General features: G+C 44.0%; 1 pseudogene; it reads right to left on the reverse strand.

Annotated features, from left to right (window-relative positions):
* LOC128061295 (uncharacterized) overlaps positions 1–25,973 on the reverse strand; it is a 96,390-nt pseudogene that overhangs the window by 62,188 nt on the left and 8,229 nt on the right.

Here is a 25,973-nt window from a genome sequence, read left to right on the forward strand (position 1 = left end):
GGAAGTCACACAGGTAGGTCTGCACACTTAGCGTTTAACTGTAACTGTGTTTGAAGTTCAGTGACTCTTAAGTCATGAGCTTGGTCCTAGGCTTTCTCCATTCTTCCTCTGCAGAGCAACCAAAGAGGCCCTCTGGCTTCCACACCTGGCTTCTAATTGCCTGTGACTTTCACCCAATCCTCATCTTCATGTGGAGCGCCAGCGGCAGTTAGTAATAGCCATCCAACACCGTCATCCTTCCCTCCACACTCAGCAAACACCTGGGGTATTTACACAGGCTGGTGCATCCCCTGCCACCAACACACCCTCCCAGGTCACAGAAGTGAGAGTTTGAACAAGCTAAATAACCACTTGATGCCAAGGGCTGTCTGCTTTAGCCACCACCAGGATGGGTACCTGTCTCCCAGCCTGGCAGCGAGGGGTCCAGCCAGCAAAATCCCATTTCACCCCCTTGCTTTTTTGGCATACATCTGTGCTCAGAGGCTGGGTTCTTTGGAAGATGTTAAGGTGGAGTTTAGGGTGCAGATATTTTTTAGAGATGAATACCTGTGAAAGGATGAGGGGCAGAAGTAGGACTGGGCAAAGGAAGCAGCCAACTTGCAATGCAGACCCGACAGAACTGTGGGGAGATCTAGAGTGAGCGGTGCCCACTGTGGTCATCGTGCCGTCAGCTGAAGTGCTGGGCCTTTCTACCCTTCCTCGTTAAGTCAGCCCTGAAAAGGGTGTGACTCAGGTGGGGTGGGGCAGCCCTGAAGGAGCTGACGATGAGAGGCTGTCTGCTGACTGGCCGCACGCCCCTCGGCTGGTGGGAAGGGCCTGAGAGATGAGTCTTCAAGTCCACCACTTCTCCACGGTGTAAAGAGAGGACGGTAAAGTTGGGCCAATTTACTCACATGATCATAAGGGGCAGATAAGATAAGGCAGGTGAAAGTATTATACAATGCCAACATTTTGGTAGGAATATCGTTACTTTGGATGTTACTTAGAAATGTATTGGCCTTTGCAACAATGTGAATGGATCCCCGAGGTCATTATGCTGAGTTAAATTAGACAGAGAAAGACAGAAACACTGTATGACACCACTTACACGTGGACTGTAAAAAAAGCTGAACTTATAGAAACAAGAGTAGAGTGGTGGTTGCCAGGGGCTGGTGACTGGGGGAACTAGGACATGCTGATCGAAGGATAGAACTTGCAGCTGGAAGATGAATAAGCTCTGGAGATCAAAAGCACAGAGTTGTGATTATAGTTAATAACTGTATCATGTACTTCAAAATTTCTAGAAGACTAGGTCATAAATCTCACCACAGAAAGAAATGAGAATTATGTGACATAATGACGATGTTAGCTAAAGCTATAGTGGAAATCATATTGTAATATATACATATTGTATACCTTAAACTCACACAGACTATATGTCAGTTACATCTTTAAAAAATGATATGCATTCATTAAAGAAATACCATTAAAATTGAAAAAAAGAAATAGATTGGCTATCAGCAGGGAGTTGAAACTTTCAATTTTATTCTCACCTTTTAAAAACTATTTTTATTTTACAAATAATACTGTATGGTACTACTTACACATGGACTGGGCTTCCCTGGTAGCTCTTAAGGTTAAAGCACCTGCCTGCAATGTGGGAGACTAGGGTTCGATCCCTGGGTTGGGAAGATACCCTGGAGAAGGAAATGGCAACCCACTCCAGTACTCCTGCCTGGAAAACCCCATGGATGGAGGAGCCTGGTAGGCTACATTCCATGGGGTCGCAAAGAATTGGACATAACTGAGCGACTTTGCTTTCACTTTATTTTACAATGGTATATAGTTGATTAACAGTGTTGTGTTAGTTCCAGGTGTACATCATAGTGATTCAGTTGTACATATACATAGATCTATTACTTTTCAAATTCTTTTCCCATCTAAATTATAATGTATTGAGCATCATTCCCTGTGCTATACAATAGATCCTTGTTGGCTATCTATTTTAAATATAGCAGTGTGTACATGTCAATCTCAAACTCCCAATCTATCCCTACCATCTTACTCTGATCTTTTATGATGATGATGTTACTTATAAGAGATATTACTTTAAAATAAAAAAGCAACTTTTAATAAAATCCTCAGTTCAGTTCAGTTGCTCAGTCATGTCCGACTCTTTGCAACCCCGTCGACTGCAGCACACCAGACTTCCCTGTCCATCACCAACTCCTGAAGTTTGCTAAAACTCATGTCCACTGAGTCGGTGATGCCATCCAACCATCTCATCCTCTGTTGTCCCCTTTTCCTCCTGCCTTCAATCTTTCCTTCCTGCCTTCAATCTTTCCCAGCATCAGGGTCTTTTCTAATGAGTCAGTTCTTCACATATGGTAGCCAAAGTATTGGAGCTTCAGCTTCAGCATCAGTACTTGCAATGAATACTCAGGACCTGATTGGATCTCCTTGCAGTCCAAGGGACTCACAAGAGTCTTCTTCAACACCACAGGTCGAAAGCATCAATTCTTCAGCACTCAGCATTCTTTATATCCAACTCTTACATCCATACATGACTACTGGAAAAACCATAGTTTTGACTAGACCAACCTTTGTCAGCAAAGTAATGTCTCTGCTTTTTAATATGCTGTCTAAGTTTGTCATAGCTTTTCTTCCAAGGAGCAAGCTTCTTTTAATTTCATGGCTGCAGTCACCATCTGCAGTGATTTTGGATCCCCCAAAAATAAAGTCTGTCACTGTTTCCACTGTTTCCCCATCTATTTGCCATGAAGTGATGGGACGAGACCCTAGGATCTTCGTTTTTTGACTGTTGAGTTTTAAGCCAGCTTTTTCACTCTCCTCTTTCACTTTTGTCAAGAGGCTCTTTAGTTTCTCTTTTCTTTCTGCCATAAGGATGGTGTCATCTATATATGTGAGGTTATTGATATTTTTCCTGCCAATTTTGATTCCAGCTTGTGCTTCATCCAGCCCGGCATTTCACATGATGTGCTCTGCATCTGAGTTAAATAAGCAAGGTGATAATAGACGGCCTTGACATACTCCTTTCCCAATTTGGAACCAGTCTGTCGTTCCATATCCAGTTCTAACTATTGCTTCTTGACCTGCATACAGATTTCTCCAGAGGCAGTAAGGTGGTCTGGTATTCCCAAATCTTGAAGAATTCTCCACAGTTTGTTATGATCCACACAGTCAAAGGCTTTAGCATAGTCAATGAAGCAGGAGATATTTTTCTGGAATTCTCTTGTGTTTTCTGTGATCCCTAGTGATAATATTAATAGATGCTGATTAGAAAATATCTGTCTGAGCCAAGGTTTGAGAGACTAGTAATACTGGCCCCCTTTTCTTTCTTCACCATTTCCAGAAACCAAAGCTCTTCCCTAAGTAGTGGCCTGGGGGTTCCCGCAGACCCATTTCCCAGTTACTTCCCAGTGAAGACAAAGGCTTGAACCACAGAGTGACTGAAGACTAAGAGCTCTGGAAGCAGACAGACCAGCCAAAGCCCAGCTCTACCTCACTGCTGTGTGACTCTGAGCAGGATTATCGTTGCACCCAGCAGAGCAGCATTTCCAAACAGCAGGCCGCCAGCAGGTCCAGAGCCTCACTTCTCACAGTGGTCATCCTTGGATGGACACATTCCCTGTCCACGTTCAAAAGTCCCAGGGAAGGACCCTTGGTAGATCAGCGTGACTGACATTGTCACATTGGGCTGACCCACTGAGCAAGAAGATAAGTAATCCCACATCCACGAGGAGCAATCCCACGTCCACGAGGAGCAATCCACATCCAAGGAGCAGCAGCTGCATGGGCGCAGGAGGGCTGAGAGGAGCTACTCCACGTTCAAGGTCAGGAGGGGCGACCTCATCCAAGGTAAGGAGTAGTGACCTCATCCAAGGTAAGGAGTAGTGGCTGCACTTTGTTGGAGCAGCCATGAAGAGATACCCCACGTCCAAGGTAAGAGAAACCCAAGTAAGACAGTAGGTGTTGCAAGGGGGCATCAGTGAGCAGACACACTGAAACCATAATCACAGAAAACTAGCAAATCACATCACACGGACCACAGCCTTGTTTAACTCAATGAAACTAAGCCATGCCATGTGGGGCCACCCAAGATGGGCGGGTCATGGTGGAGAGGTCTGACACAATGTGGTCCACTGGAGAAGGGAATGGCAAACCACTTCAGTATTCTTGCCTTGAGAACCCCTTGAACAGTACGAAAAGGCAAAATGATAGGATACTGAAAGAGGAACTCCCCAGGTCAGTAGGTGCCCGATATGCTGCTGGAGATCAGTGGAGAAATAACTCCAGAAAAAATGAAGGGATGGAGCCAAAGCAAAAACAATACCCAGCTGTGGATGTGACTGGTGATGGAAGCAAAGTCCGATGCTGTAAAGAGCAATATTGCATAGGAACCTGGAATGTTAGGTCCATGAATCAAGGCAAATTGGAAGTGGTCAAATAGGAGATGGCAAGAGTGAACGTCGACATTCTAGGAATCAGCGAACTAAAATGGACTGGAATGGGTGAATTTAACTCAGATGGCCATTATATCTACTACTGTGGGCAGGAATCCCTTAGAAGAAATGGAGTAGCCATCATGGTCAACAAAAGAGTCCGAAATGCAGTACTTGGATGCAATCTCAAAAACAACAGAATGATCTCTGTTCGTTTCCAAGGCAAACCATTCAATATTACGGTAATCCAAGCCTATGTCCCAACCACTAACACTGAAGAAGCTGAAGTTGAACGGTTCTATGAAGACCTACAAGACCTTGTAGAACTAACACCCAAAAAAGATGTCCTTCTCATTATAGGGGACTGGAATGCAAAAGTAGGAAGTCAAGAAACACCTGGAGTAACAGGCAAATTTGGCCTTGGAGTACAGAATGAAGCAGGGCAAAGACTAATAGAGTTTTGCCAAGAGAATGCACTGGTCATAGCAAACACCCTCTTCCAACAGCACAAGAGAAGACTCTACATGTGGACATCACCAGATTGTCAACACTGAAATCTGATTGATATATTCTTTGCAGCCAAAGATGGAGAAGCTCTATACAGTCAGCAAAAACAAGACCAAGAGCTGACTGTGGCTCAGATCATGAACTCCTTATTGCCAAATTCAGACTTAAATTGAAGAAAGTAGGGAAAACCACTCGGAGAAGGCTATGGCACCCCACTCCAGTACTCTTGCCTGGAAAATCCCATGGATGGAGGAGCCTGGTAGGCTGCAGTCCATGGGGTCGCTAAGAGTCGGACACGACTGAGAGACTTCACTTCACTTTCACTTTTCACTTTCATGCATTGGAGAAGGAAATGGCAACCCACTCCAGTATTCTTGCCTGGAGAATCCCAGGGATGGGGGACCCTGGTGGGCTGCTGTCTATGGGGTCGCAGAGTCAGACATGACTGACATCACTTAGCAGCAGCAGGGAAAACCACTAGACCAGTCAGGTATGACCTAAATCAAATCCCTTATGATTATACAGTGGAAGTGAGAAATAGATTTAAGGGACTAGATCTGATAGACAGAGTGCCTGATGAACTATGGACGGAGGTTTGTGACGTTGTACAGGAGACAGGGATCAAGACCATCCCCATGGAAAAGAAATACAAAAAAGCAAAATGGCTGTCTGAGGAGGTCTTTCTCTTCTTGAAAAGAAGAGAAGCGAAAATCAAAGGAAGAAAGGAAAGATATAGGCATCTGAATGCAGAGTTCCAAAGAATAGCAAGGAGAGAGAAGAAAGCCTTCCTCAGTGTTCAATGCAAAGAAATAGAGGAAAACAACAGAATGGGGAAGACTAGAGATCTAAGAGGTGGCAAGAACACACAGAAGAACTGTACAAAAAAGATCTTCACGACCAAGATAATCACGATGGTGTGATCACTCACTTAGAGCCAGACATCTTGGAATGTGAAGTCAAGTGGGCCTTAGAAAGCATCATTACAAATAGAGCTAGTGGAGGTGATGGGATTCCAGTTGAGCTCTTTCAAATCCTGAAAGATGATGCTGTGAAAGTGCTGCACTCAATATGCCAGCAAATTTGGAAAACTCAGCAGTGGCCACAGGACTGGAAAAGGTCAGTTTTCATTCCAATCCCAAAGAAAGGCAATGCCAAAGAATGCTCAAACTACCGCACAATTGCAAGCATCTCGCATGCTAGTAAAGTAATGCTCAAAATTCTCCAAGCCAGGCTTCAGCAATACATGAACCGTGAACTCCCTGATGTTCAAGCTGGTTTTAGAAAAGGCAGAGGAACCAGAGATCAAATTGCCAACATCTGCTGGATCATGGAAAAAGCAAGAGAGTTCCAGAAAAACATCTATTTCTGCTTTATTGACTACGCCAAATCCTTTGACTGTGTGGATCACAATAAACTGTGGAAAATTCTGAAAGAGATGGGACTACCAGACCACCTGACCTGCCTCTTGAGAAACCTATATGCAGGTCAGGAAGCAACAGTTAAAACTGGACATGGAACAACAGAATGGTTCCATATAGGAAAAGGAGTACGTCAAGGCTGTATATTGTCACCTGCTTATTTAACTTCTATGCAGAGTACATCATGAGAAACCCTGGGCTGGAAGAAGCACAAGCTGGAATCAAGATTGCCAGGAGAAATATCAATAACCTCAGATATGCAGATGACACCACCCTTACGGCAGAAAGTGAAGAGGAACTCTAAAGCCTCTTGATGAAAGTGAAAGAGGAGAGTGAAAAAGTTAGCTTAAAGCTCAACATTCAGAAAATGAAGATCATGGCATCTGGTCCCATCACTTCATGGGAAATAGATGGGGAAACAGTGGAAACAGTGTCACACTTTATTTTGGGGGGCTCCAAAATCACTGCAGATGGTGATTGCAGCCATGAAATTAAAAGACGGTTACTCCTTGGAAGGAAAGTTATGACCAAGTTAGATAGCATATTCAAAAGCAGAGATATTACTTTGCCAACAAAGGTCCATCTAGTCAAGGCTATGGTTTTTCCAGTGGTCATGTGTGGATGTGAGAGTTGGACTGTGAAGAAAGCTGAGCACCAAAGAGTTGATGCTTTTGAACTGTGGTATTGGAGAAGACTCTTGAGAGTCCCCTGAACTGCAAGGAGATCCAACCAGTCCATCCTAAAGGAGATCAGTCCTGGGTGTTCATTGGAAGGACTGATGCTGAAGCTGAAACTCCAATATTTGGCCACCTCATGGGAAGAGTTAACTCATTGGAAAAGACCCTGATGCTGGGAAGGATTAGGGGCAGGAGGAGAAGGGGACGACAGAGGATGAGATGTCTGGATGGCATCACCGACTGGATGGACATGAGTTTGGGTAGACTCTGGGAGTTGGTGATGGGCAGGGAGGCCTAGCGTGCTGTGATTCATGGGGTTGCAAAGAGTCAGACAGGACTGAGCGACTGCACTGAACTGAACTGAAAAAATATCTGGTCAGCCTGGAAGCAGTCTGTGTGGCCAAAGTTTCTCATGTGTTTTTATGTTTTGGGTCATGGGATGATGGCAGGGAGAGCTGGTATTTCATCTTTTCTCTGAGAGAGTTAGTGATAAAATCCCTGTATCCTCCATCCCTGCCCAGCAGGAGTTCAGCAGCCCCTGTCATCTCAAATAAATGAGACACTCCCAGGCTTCGGGAAAAGGTCATTTAAATACACCTTTAATTTGACTGTCAGCATTATACATCTATTAAAGAAATGTTCACCTTTAGAGCTTGAGTGTATTATAGATTTAAAAATTGTGGTCAGAAGTTCAACACCAGTCTAGGTTCAATACAGGATACAGGATGCTTGGGGCTGGTGCACTGTGATGACCCAGAGAGATGATATGGGGAGAGAGATGGGAGGGGGGTTCAGGATTCGGAACTCATGTACACCCGTGGTAGATTGATGTCAATGTATGGCAAAACCAATACAGTATAAACACAAATAAATGAATAAATCCCATTTCAGTTTTTGAAAAAAAAATGAAATAAAAGGCTTTGCTGATATAAAAAAGAAAGAAAGTTCAGTCACCAAGTTATCTGTGGGCAGTGGGGAACTGGGAGGAGAATATCCATTTTAAAATAAACAATCATATCTGAGCTTACAAAGATGAGTGTTTGGGTCATATATATCATCAATTGCATTTTCTAAATCAGTTATTTGATCATGTTTGTGCTCTATCCTGTCCAACTCTGCCATCCCATGGACTGTAGCCCGCCAGGCTCCTCGGAAATCCTCCCCCAGGATTTCCCAGACAAGAATACTGGAGCAGGTTGCCATTTCCTTCTCCAGGGGATCTTCCCAACACAGGGATTGAACCTCTGCCTCTTGCATCTCCTGCATTGGCAGGCAGATTCTTTACTGCTGTACCACCTGAGAGGCCTTCCATCTTAATTAGGACAGGCCACAACAGGTCAGGGGCTTATCAGCACGCCAATGGACAAGTGAGACAATAATCTTCACCTGACCACACTGGTGGGACCTCAGCCCTGGTCTCCTGACTGGCAGACCCTGTTTCAGGCTCTAATTCATCTACTCAGACTCTGACAATACCCAGCTCTGTTCTTCACGTTTTCAGCCTAGGGAGGAGTTCCCCTTCAGGCAAGAGAAGTAGCAGAGAGGGGGTTTTAGAATCCTAGATTGGTGATGGCTGGTCCAGGGTCCATCTCTGATCTCTGGCCATATTTTGACCTGCTTCTCTTTCTTCCTCCAAATTAGGTTGACCTGCCAACTTGCTTGAAGAAGTCATCCACTGGGTTCATTAGATGCTGTCTCTAGAGAAGCTGCTATGACTGGCTTGGTGGTTTTGGTATATATACAGTGGAGGCAAATCACCCCAGAATTTCCAGCTCTCAAGGTGTGCACTGGAGGATCAGATGTGGTGGAAAACCAAAGACAGGGTGCGGAGGTTGGGCATGTGCCTGGGTGGATTGGGTTGGGTCAGAGCATTCAGCCTGGGGCCAGTCTTCCTGTACTGGTTTTCATCTAATCCTGGCAGTGAAGCCCAGCCATTTCTAAGAATGGACCTTGCTGTATCAGGAAGCAAAGATGTGAAAGAGAAAGCTCTTCTTTTTATTTTCCTTCTCTCTCTCTCTTTCTCATCTTGTTTCCTTTCTCACTCTTTCACTCTCTTTCTCCCTTTGTCTTAATAACAAGCGATGAAACTTTCACAAGTTTGGGGCTTGGGGCCAGTGTCTTCATCCCGGAGCTCACATTTGTGTGTGATCAGTTAACTGAATTGCCCAGAAGTACAAGAGCGGTCACAGGGCCCCAGCCTGAGTCTTCCAAAGAAGTTGGCTCTGATCTATGACCCAGACTTCCCCTTGGAAGCAGCTATCTTGTTGCTTCATGAGACCAGACCACCATGCCTCCCCTCTCACATGACCACTCCAGGACCACCCTAGCAGCATCTTACCATGAGCCAGCATATTATAGCGCCTGGAGACAAAGCAGCAGCCTTTCACTGCTGCTTCTAACTGCGGGGCTCCCTGGGTGCTTAGAACCCCTTAGAAACAAAAGTATCTCAACATGTAGCACCATGGCCGCAGGCCTGACTGCAGTCTAACAGTTGTGCCCTGCGGTTATTTTGCCAGTTGTGGGTGAACCTCAAACAGTTAAGAACTGGGTCTCTGCTCCCGCCACCTCCCCTGTGTCTCAGACGTTTCTCTTCACCTCGTGAGTCTGCAGAAGAAGACAGGCAAGTGTTCAAGAACAGACTGTCTCATGAGATTTCCTGTACTTCCTGCTGCTGCCTCGGCCACGCTTCCCCGAGAAAGACCTTCTCATGATAGATCAGCACTTCTGCTGCCAGTTGTGGCAGAGGCCAGATTAAAGAGGAATGTGAAAAAGCAAAATCATGAAGAAATGTACCCTCTACCTTTTTTTCATGGGTCGGGGCAGGGCGGGGCGGGCCATACAGGCAAAAGAGATGATGGCTTGAAAAAATTACATGTAAGCTCATGTAAGGTCTTCCCAGGTGGTTCAGTGGTAAAGAATCCGCCTGCCAATGCAAAAGCCAGAAGGGATGCTCTGGTTTGATCCCTGAGTCAGGAAGATCCCCTGGAGAAGGAAATAGCAACCCACTCCAATATTCTTGCCTGGAGAGTTCCATGGGCAGAGGAACCTGACGAGCTACAGTCCATGACATCACAAAAGAGTCAGACAGTGTGACTAACACACACACATGGTATTTTAAAGCAAAAGAGATATGCTATTTCATTGCCTGTAGAGTGATTTCAGGCCTTTGTCTTGTCCTTTATCCTAGAGAGAACCTATGAGTGACTCTCCCCTGCCTCACCCCAATCACACACCCACTCTGAGTGCCTACCTTTTTTTTTTAAGATGATTGACAGGGAAGAACAGGGTAGTTACCACAACATGACAAGACCCCTGGCCTATGTATATTCTCAAAGCTTCAAGTCTGGTTCAGCCAAGAGCTAGAGATGACCAGAGGTCAGTGGTCAACCTGGGATGGCTCTGCTACACTTGGAATCACCCCTGAGCCAAGGGCCTGTGGAGACCACAGCACCCTGAGATGTCCACAGAATTCTAGATAACTCTTGAGGGAAATCCCTGACATTCCCAATCCTTTTTGTCCCTTCACTCCTGAGAGTTATGGGATTAACTTCCTTGGATCTTTGAATGGTTTGTGGTCTCTTAGGTATCCGGGATCTGGAATCCATTCCCCATTTTCATCTGGACCCATCTTATACCTCTTCATTTCAGTCACTCACTCGAGTCCGACTCTTTGCGACCCCATGGACTGCAGCACACTAGGCTTCCCTGTCTATCACCAACTCCTGGAGCCTACTCAAACTCATGTCCATCCTATTGGTGCTGCCATCCAACCATCTCATCCTCTGTCATCCTCCCCTTCTCCTGCCTTCAGTCTTTCCCAGTATCAAGGTCTTTTCCAATGAGTCAGTTCTTTGAATCAGGTGGCCAGAGTATTGGAGTTTCAGGTTCAGCATCAGTCCTTCCAGTGAATATTCAGGATTGATTTCCTTTAGGATGGACTGGTTGGATCTCCTGGCAGTCCAAGGGACTCTCAAGAGCCTTCTCCAACACCATACTTCAAAAGTATCAATTCTTCAGCACTCAGCTGTCTTTATATCCAACTCTCACATTCATACATGACTACTAGAAAAAACCATAGCTTTGATTAGACGGACCTTTGTTGATAAAGTAATGTCTCTGCTTTTTAATATGCTGTCTAGGTTGGTCATAGCTTTTCTTCCAAGGATCAAGTATCTTTTAATTTCATGGGTGCAGTCACCATCTGCAGTGATTTTAGAGCTCCCCAAAATAAAGTCTCTCAATAATAAAGAGTAGTCCCCTTCAAATCCATTTCCTCACGCTAGAACCCAAGGAACAGAAAGTCAAAGACAGCAGAGCCAGCCTCTGAGTTTAGCTGGATAGATAAAAAACCACGCCATCCCATTCTGAAGACTCCATGACAGAGGTGTCACTCTCCCCATTCTTCTGCCATTGCTTCTGTGTGTTCACCTTGTCCCCGAGTGTACACATTGTCCACCTGCCTTCATCTGCAACAAAACAGGAAGTGACTTACTTGAAGGAGAATATAAATCAAAGCTAGCTACGGTAAGAAGTATTAAAAAGAAAAAGGACACACAGAGTTGGGCATGAGATGGTGCTGGGGATGAAGTTAATACACAATGCAGGCTCCCAGGCCCTTAGCAAAGGTTGTGAATCTGGCCCCGAACTGTTGAGCAGGAGATGAGAAAGGGGGAAGCAGGTGAGCGTATCTGTTCATGGGGCCCAGAGATATGCCTGGCAGAGAGGCCAGCTGTGTTTCTCAACTCCAGCAGCTTTCCCTTCCCCAGCATGCCTGGTGCACAGGTCCTTCTATGCCTTTGGTCTCATAGCTCGCACCCCCACTGTTTTCTCACCGCGTGTCCACCACCCTGTCTCCTTTTTGTTCCTTGAAAACATCAAGGTCATTTCTGGCTTCATTTTCCTCTTTCCTCAGATCTTCACACATCTGACTTATTCTTATCATTTGGACCTCAGCTCAAAGTCCCATCCTTGGAGAAGTGGTTTCTGACTGCCTGCTCGAAAGCGATTCCTCTTCCCTACAAGCCTATGGTGAGATTGCTTCACTCTGCTTGTTTTTTCTCATAGCGCCTAATCACTGCATAAAAAAATTTAACTCATTTATTTGATAACATGGTTATTGTGCGTCTCTCCCATTACAGAAGGTCATGAGCACAAGACCTAGCTTGTACTCCTTAAGAGAGTCTAGCAGTTGAGAGGAGCCTCAGTGAATATTGGCTGAATAATTGAACGAAGGTTGATACTAAAACTAGGGAACGCTTTTTCTGAAGGGTCCTTGTAAAAGGGACACAGAGCAACATAACAGGTGTATTCTGAGCAGCATCTTTACAATACTCACTGTGAGGCGTCTCCGCAGATGCTTTTCTTCTTTTAAGATTTATTTTTTTGTTTCACTTTATACGTGGCTGCACTGGCTCTTTATCGATACACATGGGCTTTCTCTAGATAGGATGCGTGGGAGCTGCTCTCTTGTTGTGCACAGGCTTCTCCCTGCAGTGGCTTCTCTTGTTGCAGAGCACAGGCTCTAGGCGTCAGTGTTTGTGGGCTCAGTAGTTGTGGCTCGTGGGCTCTAGAGCATAGGTTCAATAGTCATGTCACACAGGCTAAGTTGCCCTGCAGCATGTGGGATCTTCCTGGAGCAGGGATTGAACCCATGTCCCCTGAATTGGCAGGTGGATTCTTAACTACTGGACTGCTAGAGAAGCCCCGTCTCCACAGACTCTTAATTAGTATCGGGTCAGCTCAGAGCAAGGAAAAAGGGGAATCCAGCAGGAGTAGTTTTACCTGTACTTCATCCAGTTCTCCTTTCTCTCTGACTGCAGTCTCGCTTGCTGCAACCAAAGACCATTATGCCATCCTCAATAGATTCAGATAAGAGCTTTCTGCCATTTTCTGCCCCCCCAAAAATCACCTTTATAAATGCTAAAAATTCTACAAATTTGCATGGGGGTGTTGAGCAGAGTAGTGCTAGTGACTCAGATTAGTTCTTTAAGGGATCTGTCTGTGCTTTCTGTGGAAAGTAGACTCCAGGTGCAAGCATTGGCCTGAGAGGTCAGTTAGGAGGCCACAGTGGAGGCCAGAGTGATGGTGGCTTAGACCAATGTGGCTACGTGGGGGCAAAAAGAAATGCTTAAAATAAAACTGATAGGATTTGCTAATGAGTTGGACATGGGGGTATAAGCGAAGGGGGGAGGAACAATGTCTCCCAAGAATTTTAGTTTGAGTAACTGAGTGAAAGGTGGTACCATTTTGCTGATGTAGGATGCTGAGAGAGGAGGGTTCAGGCTTTTTTTTTTTTTTAATTGTTGTTGTTATTGTTTTGTTCTTTGGTTGGTTGGTTGTTCTTTTGTCAGGGGAGGTGTTAAGAAATGTTAAAGAGGGAAGAGAAGTGAGAAGCGCTAAAAAAATCCAACTCTAACAATATAAGTTATTCCAATGTAGAAGAAAGATGATGGCATCTGAAGAAGCTCATGTAGTTACAGAGTTTATTATTTTACAAACTCAGATTTTTTTGAAAAAAAATAGAATGGCAAAGAACTATGCCCATGCATTGCACAAATTTCATTTCTTGGTTTTGTTATTATATTATAGTTAAGTAAGAAGTACCAATGGGAGACACTGGAAGAGTGGTACTTGAGATCTCTTTGTATTATCTTTGCAATTTCCTGAAATCAATTGTTATTTCAAAATAAAAAGTGTTTAAAGTTACTCTTGTTCAAGAGAAAGAAATAATAATAGATACTTTGGAGGTGTGAGTTGACTACAAGGTATTGTGAGTCAGTGCTGTGATGTGGGTGACAGACTAATGTTGATGCAGGTAGGATGAAAAGAAGTAAAAAATTTCCGAAGAGGGACTGTGGAAATACCAGTCTCTCATGTTCAGGTCAGTCCACATCTGAAGTGGTAAGTCCAGTCCTGGGTATCACACTGCCAGATTGACAACCGCACTGGATGACAGCTAGACAAAAATACCCAGAATGGGGCAGCCCTGTCATATAAGAAATAGTTGAAGGAGGCTAATTTATCTACCCAAGAAAACTGCACACCTCCGTGAGACATAACACATGTCTTCAAATACTTGACAGACTGTCATTTGGCAATCAAATTTAGATGAATCTTTGACATCCCTTAGCTGCAATAAACTTACACTTTCTCTTCACAAAATGCCAGAAATAGTTTTAAAGAACACTTAGAGAAGCCATTTTAGCCATGCTAAGATTTCTGACTTTTTAAAACAATGGAAGCAGAATAAATCTGGAACATCAAAATGGTCTCCTACCTGAGTCTTTTAACTGTTAATTTCGTTTGATTTGAAACTGTCACTAATTTAAAGGACTCTCCACTTTATTACCTCCACTTTCAAGTATTACTTCCTGCCACTGTCAAAAGAGCTTTTAAGATATAAGATCTATAACTCAGAGGTCTGTCAGCCTTTCACATGGAACCAAGAAGTTTTATACTTGCCTTGACTAGCAAAGATGGGAGTTCAGCACTTTTCCTATTTCTCCTGATCTATGGATGGAAAAGAAGATGGATTTAATACTGCAAGATTAATATTGATACCTCTTAATATTAGCTTATACACTGCAATGAAGTTGAGATGGAAATTTAAGAAGAAAGAAATAATAAAAGGCTACAAAAAGTATGATGATAAAACCCAATGAAAAGACTCTTGCAGATGCTGATTTTCATATCCTGATTGTGATGAAGGCATTAATTACGCATTGTCACTATTCTGTGTCTGTGCAGTCTGCTGATGAATTTTTCTAATTCTGACCACCCCCCCAGAAAAAATGTCAAAAGCAAAAATGTTGAACATGATCATGAACCAGAAACTAAATAAATACAGAACATTATTCTTCTTTTCAACAAAACCAAAACCCGTGTTACACCTGGAATGGGGACTGACTGTGGTTCTGGGTGGTAGCTGTCTGTAGTCTAGTGCCATTTGCATCATCATTCGGAACAGGCAACAAGCAAAATAAATACGTAGAGATATAACTTGTTAGATGAGGCAGGTGTTATAGAGAAAAAAACTAAGACAGGAGATTAGGAGATGCTGAGATAGAGGCCTACAAATGAGAGAGTAAGATAAGCAAAGATCAGAGAGACGAGCAGTTCAGGAAGAGCCCTGGAAGTGTTGCCTGGCATGTTCCAGGCAGAGTTAACAGCATGAGAAGTCACAGAGAACCTTGCAGGCTATTGTAGGAACTTTGGCTTCTACCAGTACGAAGAGGATCTGGTGAAATTTCAGAGGAAGTATGACCCGATCTAAACTACAGTTTAATAGGAGCACTCTTGACTGCTGCATTGAGAACAGATTGGATGAACTGGGAAGGGAAGTCATAAGCAGAAGAGGAGCAGTCAGGAGACTATTGTCATGATCTGGATAAGAGCTAATGATGACTTGGAGCCCAGGGACAGTGGTTGAAATGGGGAGAAGTGATTGGGTTCTGGGTTCCATTTTGAAGGTCAAGTTAACAGGTTTTTCTAATAGATTTTTTGTGGGATGTGAGAGGAAGAGGAGTGTCAAGGAGGGGTGAAGTTGCCATTCACTGAGAGAGGAAGATAGGCTGTGGGAGAGAAAGTTTGGGAGATGGAGGCTGTCAGAATCTCACTGCGGGATACTTGGCTGGATATGCCTTAGGTCAGGGGTCCCCCACACCCAGGCCACAAACCTGTGGCGTGTTAGGAACAGACCACACAGCTGGAGGTGAGTGGCAGGCAAGTGAGATAAGTTTCATCTGTATTTACAGCCGCTCCCCATCACTCGTGTTACTGCCTGAGCTCTGCCTCCTGTCAGATTAGGGGTGGCATTAGATTCTCATAGGAGCACTTGAATCACCCCATAGATCATCCTCCAACCTCCATGGAAAAACTGTCTTCCAGGAAGCTGATCGCCGGTGCCAAAAAGGTTGGGGACCTCTGCATTAGATATCCAATTGGAGGTGACAAGCAGGCAGTCGGATATATGAGGCTGGAAAGCATGTCGGTGCCAGAGGTATAAATTGGGAATGGGTCAGTATTTAGATGGTAAGTAATCTGCCTGTGATGTTGGAGACCTGGGTTCAATCCCTGGGTTGGGAAGATCCTCTGGAGAAGGGAATGGCTACCCACTCCAGTATTCTTGACCGGAGAATCCCATGGACAGAGGAGCCTGGCGGGCTACAGTCCATGGGGTCGCAAAGAGGCAAACATGACTGAGTGACTTTCACTTTCTACAAAGACCATAGTCACTAGACTGGATGAAAACTCCAAGGGCGCGTGTGGAGGGAAGAGAGACGTGGCCCACTGCCCGAGCAGCGTTCGGCATCAGAGAACCAGAAGGAACAGGAGGAAGGGAGGAAAGAAGCCTGGAGGCTGTGGGTCCTTCATTCCCCCTTGCTTCTCTCCCTCCAACTCTCATTCTCCATCTTCACTTTCCACCTCTCTCAGCCTCACCTCCTTTAGCCTCACTCTTAGATACTAACAAAGATGTTTTCTATCAGAGTGCACAAGCCAAAACAGATATTTACCAGCTAAACCCTATCCTTTTAATTGGGTGATTCTTTTTTAAAGGCACACAGATCGCTCTTAGGTGCACTAGTTATACTATGTGGATCAGCCAGAACAAGTTACTCAGCTCTGTGTGTTCCACCGACCTGCCTCCCAAGTAGTATTGAAGATGTTCTCATTAGTGTTGCCGTTGTTATTGTTCAGGAAGACTTCAGCCCTCAGTGCACCCCTCCCTCCTGCCTTCTCCCACTCCACCCCCTGATCCAGAGGCCAACAAATGCTCCATCATTTCACTTTGGTCCAGCTGCCAGGCTGGGGAACAGATGTTGTATTGTTAACACCAAGAAGAGAACAAACAGCCCCGCTCCTCTGTGTTCTCCCACCACCCCCTCCATCCCCATTTTAGTTCCCTGGTGAAAATGGGCAAACAGTGTTGGGGGGAGGTGAGGATGGGGCTCCAAGTGAGTAATGCCATCCTCCCCAGCCAAGGCTGAGCCCCAGCCGGAGGCGCACGGAGTGTCCTGCCCAGCCCTGTTTACAGCAGACACGAGTTCAATCAGCTGAGAGGCTGGCTCGTGGCTGGTGACGTGAAGATACTCACACTGAGCAGGGCATTGAGAGAAAGCAGACAATGACCCTCTTCTACGTGTAGCCCCAGTAACCCATCTACCTGCATTTGATGAGCAAAAGCTGTGCCCAAAAGACAATCCCAAGGAAATGATTTCCTAGCTGAGGTCTATCTCTGTGTCTGCTCATTTCTCCTTTAGAAACTTTTAAGAGGTGGAGGGACCTGGACCATTTCTTTTCTGGAGACTAGAGGTTTACAGTCTTCTGATTTTTTTTTTTTTCATTCTTTTGCAGACCATTTCCTCAGGTTCGGGGACATGGTGGGGAGCAGGGGTGGAATAAACATGGACTATTGAGGGCCAAGGCTAGAGATGAAGCAGGGCATGGAATTGAGGAGGCCAAGTGCAGGGCAAAAAGGTGTGCAGGGCCATGACGACCAGGCTAAGTAGTTGGAACTTCCTTGAAGTTACTAAATGGCAATGAACTGATTTTTGACAAGAGAGTGATGTACAGGAAGCAGATATTTCCTCTCTGAAGGATGGATGGGAAGGAAGAGCCGGTTAAGAGGCTGCTCTAAGAATCTGGGTAGCAGACAGCAAAGACCCCAAGATTCCATTAGAGGTGGCTCAGCTGTTGTCAATGAGGTGAAATCAACAGGGCTTAGGAACCAACTGGGTGTAAAGAAGGGATGGCTGAGGAGAGGGGATGGCTGAGGATGACTATGGTTATAGTGGAAATGTACTGGTTCTCACCCCTGAAAAGGTTATGCTCATCCAGCCTCCTGTATATATCATTCAAAATAAAGTAGGTGGAAGGAAGTGGGATGGAGAAGGAAATGACTACCCACTCCAGTATTCTTGCCTGGGAAATCCCATCACAGAGCTTGGCGGGCTATAGTCCATAGGGTCGCAAAGAGTTGAAGACAACTTAGCGACTAAACAACAACAAGGAAGAGGGGAAGGAGAGTTAGGATAAATTGGGAGATTGGGATTGACATATATACACTATTGATATTGTGTATAAAGTAGTTGGGCTTCCCAGGTGGCTCAGTGGTAAAGAATCCACCTGCCAATGCAGGAGATGTGGGTTTGATCCCTAAGTCAGGAAAATCCCCCAGAGAAGGAAATGTCAACCCACTCCAGTATTCTGGCCTGAGAAATCTCATGAATGGAGGAGATTGGCAGGCTGTGGTCCATGGGAGTCGGACATGACTTAGCGACTAAACAACAGCTGCTGCTGCTGCTGCTAAGTCGCTTCAGTCGTGTCCGACTCTGTGTGACCCCATAGATGGCAGCCCACCAACATGAAATAAATAACTAATGAGAACTGATATAGCTCAGGGAACCCTATTCAGTGCTCTGTGGTAACCTAAATGGAAAGGAATTTCAAAAAAGAAGGGAATAGATGTATACATATAGCTGATTCACTTTGTTGTACAGCAGAAACTAAGACAGCATTGTAAAGCAACACAATATTGAAAGCAACTGTTCTGTTGTTATTTAGTGGCTGCTGCTGCTGCTGCTAAGTCATTTCAGTCGTGTCTGACTCTGTGCGACCCCAGAGATGGCAGCCTACCAGGCTCTTCTGTCCCTGGGATTCTCCAGGCAAGAACACTGGAGTGGGTTGCCATTTCCTTCTCCAGTGCATGAGAGTGAAAAGTGAAAGTGAAGTCGCTCAGTCGTGTCTGACTCTTCACGATCCCATGGACTGCAGCCCACCAGGCTCATCCATCCATGGGATTTTCCAGGCAAGAGTACTGGAGGGGGTTGCTATTCCCTTCTCCAGGGGAGCTTCCTGACCCAGGGATAGAACCCACATCTGTCTCCTGCTTTGGAGAATCCTCAGTGGATTCTTTACCACTGAGCCACCAGAAAAGCAACTATACTTCAATAAAAATTAATTAAAAATGTTTTTAAAGTAAGTGTAAGGAATTTCAAGAAGTTTGTTTTATTCTAGAATGGCTTACTTGACACTTTTTTAAAAGCACTGAACACTTTCCAAATAATTCTTTGGCACCCTGTTTTCTTGGTATTTCAAGCACGTACCTTTTCGTGCTTGTTGGACAAGCCAACACGGGAGAGAGTTGCAAAATTCATGTTTGGGCCACTAGGTGGATGGCACGCCTCTCACAAAGAACAGTGAAGCTGGAAAAGAAGAAGCAGGGGCAGAGTGGGGCTGATGAGCTCAGCCTTGGACTTGTGAGTATGAAGTATCAATGGAGACAGACACTGCCAGAAGGCAGCTGATTAGATGAGTCTGGAGGGGAGATGGTAGAACTGGGCGTCATCAGCACTCATGGGCCAGAGGTTGGGGCAGAGTCATGGGAGAGGGTAAGGTCATTCAGGGTGAATGTGTGGAGGGAGAGGGAAGAAAGCCTGGAATAAAACCTGCAAGAAACTGGCATTTTAGGAATTGCGCAGGAAAAGGAGTCTGATGAGGAATATCTAGTAAGATGAAAGAAAATTCAGGAGGCAGTAGAGCCTCAAAACGCTAAGGAACAAAATAGATTCAAGAAGTAGGATATAATCACTAGCATCAAATGCTATAGCCTGTTGCAAGTCAGATAGGAGGATGAAAGCACTGATTAGCATCACTACATGTAACATCAAAGAGCTCCCTGTTTAATTAGGTCCCATTTGCTTATTTTCATTAATCTGGGAGGTGGGTCAAAAAAGATCTTGTTATAATTTATGTCAGAGTGTTTCAGAGTGTTTTTCGTATGTTTTCCTCTCTGAGTTTTATAGTGTGTGGTCTTACATTTAGGTCTTTAGTCCATTTAAAGTTCGTTTTTGTGTATAGTGTCAGATAGTATTCTAATTTCATTATTTTGTGTGTAGCTATCCAGTTATCCCAGCACTGCTTATTGAAGAGATTGTCTTTTCTCCATGTATATTCTTTCCTTCTTTGTCATAAATTAGTGACCATAGGTGTGTGGATTTATCTCTGGGCTTTCTACACTGTACCATTGTGTGTGATACATAGATACAATGGGATGTTCGGTTTGGTTCAGTCGCTCAGTCGTGTCCGACTCTTTGCGACCCCATGAATCGCAGCACACCAGGCCTCCCTGTCTATCACCAACTCCCGGAGTTCACTCAAACTCCTGTCCATCGAGTCAGTGATGCCATCCAGCCATCTCATACTCTGTCGTCCCCTTCTCCTCCTGCCCCCAATCCCTCCCAGCATCAGAGTCTTTTCCAGGGAGTCAACTCTTCGCATGAGATGGCCAAAGTACTGGAGTTTCAGCTTTAGCATCATTCCTTCCAAAGAAATCCCAGGGTTGATCTCCTTCAGAATGGACTGGTTGGATCTCCTTGCAGTCCAAGGGACTCTCAAGAGTCTTCTCCAACACCGCAGTTCAAAAGCATCAATTCTTCGGTGCTCAGCTTTCTTCACAGTCCAACTCTCACATCCATACATGACCACAGGAAAAACCATAGCCTTGACTAGACGGACCTTAGTCAGTGAAGTAATGTCTCTGCCTTTGAATATGCTATCTAGCTTAGTCATAACTTTTCTTCCAAGGAGTAAGCGTCTTTTAATTTCATGGCTGCAGTCGTTACTCAGCCAAAAAAAGGAAATTGAAAGAAAGTGAAATTGGGTCATTTGTAGAGATGTGGATGGACCTAGAGTCTGTCATACAGAGTGAAGTAAGAAAGAGAAGAACAAATATCGTATATTAATGCATATAGGTGGAATCTAGAAAAATGGCACTGATGAACCCATTAGCAGGACAGGAATAGCAAGGCAGACATAGCGAACAGACAGAGGGGATGGTGGGAGATTAGGATTGACATGTACACGCTACCATGTGTAAAGTACACAGCGAGTGGGAACCTGCTGTATAGCATAGGGAGCTCCGCTCGGTGCTCCGTGATGACCTAGAGGGGTGGGATAGGTGGGGGGCGTGGAAGCGAGGTCCAAGAGCGAAAGGATATATGTATACATAGAGTTGATTCACTTTGTTGTACAGTAGAAAGTAGCACAACATTGTAAAGCAATTATACTCCAATAAAAATAAAAAGAGGTCACTGTTGGCCTTATTATTGAGGGTGATTCTTAAGGAGTCGTTTATGTGGAAGGATGTGTGAGAAGTGAATGAAATGATAGAAAAGAGGTAATGAGTTTACCCTATTAGTGGTAGCTGTAGAAAAATGGAAGGTTGAGGTTGAAACAGAATTTTAGGAAAAGATGGCAGAGAACATATTAAAACCATATTTATACCTGCCAGACAAATACATCAAGACCCACCAGATTCAGGGGCAGAGTGGGAAGCTTCAATACATAAATGAATTTTAGGGGAAGACTTTTCTTTTCATCACCTATAGGCTACAGAGCATCAGCTGAGGCAATGATTTTGCTTGGCTTGAATGTGGTATTTTGCAAAGTTGGACAGTCGTTTGTCAGGCATTTATTATGCATGTTAGTTACTGCATGTGCTACTGTGGGGGATTCAGAAACGATGAGCTCAAGAAGCTCATCGCCTTCTGGAGAGAGAAAACTTATGTCAGAGGCTATAAACCTATAGTGTGAAGCACCTGTTCTATTTGTCCTACATAGTGTTTTTGTAAAATCGAACCATCATTTTAAAAGATCACATACAAAGCTGGATATCTGGCTTCTCTGAAAAAACTAGAAGATATATGACCCTTAACCTGCATTACTGCCAGGCAGTGGTTGACTGGAGTGAAGGTGTGACTGCCCCTTACTGAGAACATCCATTCTCTAGTTCCCTCCCTTGCTTAGAACTCTTTATTAGCTGACTCATGGAGAAGACTTCATTTACGTTATCTGCCTAGCCTTTGGGAGTCATTTGTGTTTGTGACTACCCCTGAGGACAACCCAAGTCATGCATGAATCACTACATGCTAGAATGCATGAGGCCAATAGCTATGTTACAGGTATTCAGGAAAGGAAGAAATAAGTAGAATTAAATAATTAAGCAAAGCTTCTCAGATTTGGTCTTGACAGGTATGTAGGATAAAAATAGATGGTTGGATGAATAAATGATTGGTTAGATGAAAGAGAGCAAAGCATTTCCCTTGGGTTCCAGGATGGACTTGATGCATGTGCATGGCGTGCCATAGCTGGAATTGAGGGGGCACATATCTGGCAGTTTTCCTTTAAAATATGAAAACTTTATTTTCAGAGCAGGAAGAAGAAATTTTAATTGAAAACAGTGGTATCTGTAATTTCTCCATTCTCATTTGACTGTCTTCTTGTAGACAGATTCCTGGTCAACAGCAATGATCCTATAGTGATATTGCAGTGTGCTGCTCACTTGAAAGTTAAACAGAAAGATCATGTAACATTAGGATTTTATATCTATATAGTCCACTCTTGCTTGGCACAGCTGCTTCAGTCTCAGTTCCCTGGGTAGTCGTGACATCCAAATCACCTTTCTTTTAATCTTTTCCATTGTTTGTGCCCACTGCCAGAGAGGGTGCTCTTCAGGCTCAGTGAGCTGCAGTTCCAACCTTGCATCCAGTTTCAAGTTTTGGACAGCATTTGAAATGACCTCAAAAGGATAATCACTTATTAATCCCTTTGATGATTTCTAAAGTTTAAGAATGAAAGAAAGAAAAGTCACCCTAAATAAAAGGGAAAAGCACTGAACTTATACTATGCTACTTCAGTGACCCTTGTTTCAAGGATCTGGCCTTTGCACTGAATTTTCTGCTTTCTGAATATGACCAGCTGTGTGTGAAAAAGCCCGCTTGTCACTTGATGACCATACAACGTAGCCTACCAGTTGACAAACCTCACTCTTAAATAAGAGCAGACAATCAGATGCTTAAGGAAGTCCTCCGACATGAAAGATAAAGATAACAACAGTAATAAAGCAACTTGGACAAGCAGAGGCAGTGCAGAAAGCAGAAAATTGCCATGAATATATAATCAGTGCCTTCAGAGAGGTGAGGGAAGGTTTATATCCATGAAACAAAATTAAGATGCAAAAACAACAACAACCAAAAAATCATGAAAATAAGAAAAAGTGCTTGAGAACTAAAGATACAGTAAACTCATTGGGAAATGTAAAAACAAAAAAAGAAAAAGAAAACCAACTTCTAAAAGGTAAGAGAAAAAGTGTAAAAAGTGTACAGTGATGGATAAGAAGATTTTTTTTTAAAGTTAGGGAATCAATACAGGCAGTTATTTTTTCTGAACAATTATAGTTCCAGAAAGGAAAAAAAAAGGAAAAATAATAGAGAAGAAATTATCAAAGATGTGTTATAAGAAATGGAGGAATAAACAAAAGCTTTTATGTAAAAAAGTTACAAACAAAGAAATGGGAAATAAGAATAGCAATAAACTTCTCAACATCAGCACTAGACTAAGCTAGTAGACAAAAAAAAAATCTTAAAGGAAAATTATTTTCAGCTATTCCCAACTAAAGGTCTTAATTAAATGTGAGCATAGAATAGACATTGTCATATGAGCATGATTTCAAAGCACTGCTTATAGAATTCCTATACATAAGAATTCTTGGTGAATGTGCCCCACCAAAAGGAGGGTGTAAACCAAGAAGGGTAAAGGGATGGGATCCAGGAAACAGAAGGTGCAACAGAAGAGAAAGATGAAGGGAATTTTTGGAATGACTACGAAGGAATTCCCTTGTGGTCAATTTTGCAAAGAGGAGCTGGAGGACAGAGACTCCTGGAGGAAGAGCTACAGGATAAAATGAAGTTAGACACATGGCAGGCTTCAAGACAAATGCGGAATTATCTCCATCCTCCACTGACACCTGGTTTGACCACGTGGAAATTTATGTACAGTGAATGTTGAATGGTGTAAGGGAAATTTAGCCATAGATACAAATATAATTGAAGAAGGAGGAGAGGAAGAGTAAGTGGAGAAGGAGGAAAGAGGAAGAAGAGGAGGAGGAGGAGGAGGAAGTAGGCTATAATGAGTTACCTGAAAAAGCAAAAGGTTGAAATCATAGTCCTTAGGCTTGCCATGCACAATCTTTCAGTGATGATAATAACCTAAACCCTGAATATTGTTTTTAATTCTCTGTTGGAAGAATTGGACACACTAGAGAAAGAAAAGAGGGTATGAGAGATCTAATACCTCATTTACAGTAAAATTTAAAAAATAAATCATTAATCACGTGACAGCAGAATTAGCGTATTATATTAAAATTAAGAAGCACATATCATAAGAAAGGCTGAAAGACTTGAATGCAATTGCCTCTAGGGAGCGGGATGTGGGGGAGGTAGTCAGGAGGCCACTAGACTACTGGGTTGATAAGTACCTAGCATGTTTGACTTGTTTCAACTCAGGGTCTGCCTATGTTGCTTTGATTAAATTCTAAATTACTATCAGAAATAAATAGTAGCCCTAAGACAGTTTTAGAGTAACTGTGCACCTACCAAGATGAGTGCTTGGAAAGATAATGACTCACTTAGGTGCATCAGTTGTGCATCTGGTATCTTATCAAACAGTTACCAGCCTGGAGTTACAGCTTCATGTACAGTCCCCCGTGCAAACACTTGCCCAGTGTGCTTAGGCAACAGCTGCTTCTGCCAGTCCTTGTTTTGGGAAGAAGGAAAGTGGATGAGTTAGACAAAAATAGCTCTCTGTGTGGGAAGAGATATTTTTACCTTCATCTTTAAGCCTGCTCCATGTACAGCTACTATGACAGAAGACTGAATGTTGAACAGTGTTGAAGCCAACAACTGGTTCTCGGCCTCGTTCCGAGATATCCAGGCAAAGGTAGAGAAAAACAGAATGAAATGTGCCAAGTTGCTGAAATTTATAGTATCCTTTTCGAGTAAAAACTATCAGGTTGATAGTCAGAAAAAAACACTCTACCCGAGGTATTAGAATGCTTCACACTGAAAAGTTAAGTGTTAGAAAGGAACTTAGAAATCATCCAACTCAGCTATCCCCGGAGACTCAGAGAGGCAGAGATTGTCCAAAGCTACCCAGCTTACTTGTTTGAGAACAAGATCCAGAACCCTGCCGACCTCAGAGTTTGACTTGTAGTCTTCAGATAGATAAATAGATACAGACTGTAGAGCATGGTCGGGATCCAAATACGATTGTAATTCTAAAGCTTGTGATCTTTCTGCCACTCCAAACTGCCTCACAGAGCAACAACAATAAAAGGGGAGTATAAAAACCCAACAAATCAGAAGCTTATCTCTCTGCCTGAACTGCCAGCTTTTAGGGTTTAAGCAGTGTATTCATTCAACAGTGACTTATTGAGCACTCACTGTGCCCTGAGTGGTTTCCAGATAGAGGTGGCTAGTGGACAGGTGGATGCTGGGGTTTGAGGTAAGAGATTTCAGAGTCATCGACAAGCTAGGTGGCGATCACTGTCACGCTGAAGAATGAGATTGCCTGGGGTGAATGAGAACACTGAAGAGAGAAGATGCCCAAGACAGGATCTGAAGGAACAACCAGCCCGAGGACAGAAAGAGTAAAGGAGTAAACAAGGATTGCCTGGAGCCTACACCTATCTCTGAGTGTAGGTTCTTATATGTCTTACATGCCTTAACTTGTTGCTTGTTTTCCTCCTGAGTGTTAAATTTGTGTCATAAGTATGTGTAGCCAAGGCTTGAAATGATAGAAGGAAGGAATTGGGAGGATTTAAGAGTGAACAAAGACATTCAGACTTCTCCAGGTTCGTCCTGGAGAAGTCAGTGGAAACAGTTCTGGACTTCCTATGGAGGAGTAAGCTTCAGCCCACTCTGCCCCCGTCCTCGCACTGCTGCCTCTAGCATGGGCCCCGGGGAAACCTGGGGAGGACAGGTGTTTCCTGGAAGGGTCAGTGGAAGGCCATCACCCCTCGGCCAGATGGGCCTGGTCCAGATCCAAGCATGTGCTGCTCAGAGACATGTGGTATAAAGGTTGCGTAAACATGT

This window comes from Budorcas taxicolor, chromosome 16, assembly GCF_023091745.1.
Source record: "Budorcas taxicolor isolate Tak-1 chromosome 16, Takin1.1, whole genome shotgun sequence".
Classification (NCBI taxonomy): Eukaryota; Metazoa; Chordata; class Mammalia; order Artiodactyla; family Bovidae; genus Budorcas; species Budorcas taxicolor.